Here is a 1,842-nt window from a genome sequence, read left to right on the forward strand (position 1 = left end):
CAGCCAAACCTAGCTCACTGTACGGACTGGGTTAGCTGAACCGGTTTAGTCTTGTTTTTTCTGATCTTGTCTGCCCTTTTGAATACTCAATCTCTATTTTGTATCTTGATGTTTTCTCCCATCGAATTGACCACTTCTAGCACCTGTATCTGCCAACCCCAGCTCACAGTACGGACTGGGTTAGCTGAACCGGTTCAGTTTTGTTTTTAAAGATCTTTTCTGCCCTTTTGAGTCCTCAATCTCTAATTTGAACCCTGGTGTTTTTTCCCATCAAATTGACCACTTCTAGCACCTGTATCAGCCATCCCTAGCTCACTATACGGACTGGGTTTGCTGAACCGGTTCAGTCTTGTTTTTGCAGATTTTTTCTGCCCTTTTGAATCCTCAATTTCTAATTTGAACCCTGGTGTTTTTTCCCATCGAATTGACCACTTCTAGCACCGTTATCAGCCAACCCTAACTCACTGTACGGACTGGGTTAGCTGAACCGGTTCAGTCTTGTTTTTGCAGATCTTTTCTGCCCTCTTGAATCCTCAATCTCTAATTTGAACCCTGGTGTTTTTTCCCAACAAATTGACGACTTCTAGCACCTGTATCAGCCAACCCTAGCTCACTATACCGACTGGGTTTGCTGAACCGGTTCAGTCTTGTTTTTGCAGATCTTTTCTGCCCTTTTGAATCCCCAATCTCTAATTTGAACCATGATGTTTTTTTCCCATCAAATTGACCACTTATAGCACCTGTATCAGCCAACCCTAGCTCACGGTCCGGACTGGGTTAGCTGAACCGGTTCAGTCTTGTTTTTGCGTATCTTTTCCACCCTTTTGAATCCTCAATCTTTAATTTGAATTCCCATCTTTTTTCCAATCAAATTGACAACTCGTAGACTTTGAACCGGCCAACCCTAGCGCACTGTAAGTACTGTATTGGCTGAACCGGTTCAGTTTTGTTTTTGCAGATCTCTTCTATCCTTTTGAATCCTCAATCTCTAATTTGTATCCTGCTGTTTTTTCCCATCCAATTGACCACTTCTAGCGCCTGTATCAGCCAACCCTAGATCACAGTACGGACTGGGTTAGCTGAACCGGTTTACTCTTGTTTTTGCGGATCTTGTCTGCCCTTTTGAATGCTCAATCTGTTATTTGAACCCTGGTATTTGTTCCCATCAAATTGATCACTTCTAGCACCTTTATCAGCCAACCCTAGCTCACTGTACGTACTGGGTTAGCTGAACCGGTTCAGTCTTGTTTTTGCTGGTCTTTTCTAACTTTTTGAATCCACAATCTCTAATTTGAATTCACATATTTTTTCCAATTAAATTGACTACTTCTAGCACTTGTATCAGCCAACCCTAGCTCTCTGTTCGGACTGGGTTAACTGAACCGTTTCAGTCTTGTTTTTTCTGATCTTTTCTACAATTTTGAATCCTCAATCTTTAATTTGAATCCTGATGTTTTCTCCCATTAAATTGACCACTTCTAACACTTGTATCAGCCAACCCCAGCTCACTGTACGGACTGGGTTAGCTGAACCGGTTTGGTCTAGTTTTTGCAGAACTTTTCTGCCCTTCTGAATCCTCAATCTCTAATTTGAATCCTGCTGTTTTTCCCATCAAATTGACTACTTCTAGCACCTGTATCAGCCAACCCTAGCTCACTGTAGGGACTGGGTTAGCTGAATCGGTTCTGTCTTGTTTTTGCAGATTTTTTCCACCCTTTTGAATCCTTAATCTCCAATTTGAATTCCCATCTTTTTTCAAATTAAATTGACAACATGTAGACTTTGAACCAGCCAACCCAAGCGCACTGTAAGGACTGTATTAGCTGAACCGGGTCAGTTTTG

The sequence above is a fragment of the Prunus avium genome, chromosome 7 (assembly GCF_965620075.1).
Source record: "Prunus avium chromosome 7, drPruAviu1.hap1.1, whole genome shotgun sequence".
NCBI classification, from domain to species: domain Eukaryota; kingdom Viridiplantae; phylum Streptophyta; class Magnoliopsida; order Rosales; family Rosaceae; genus Prunus; species Prunus avium.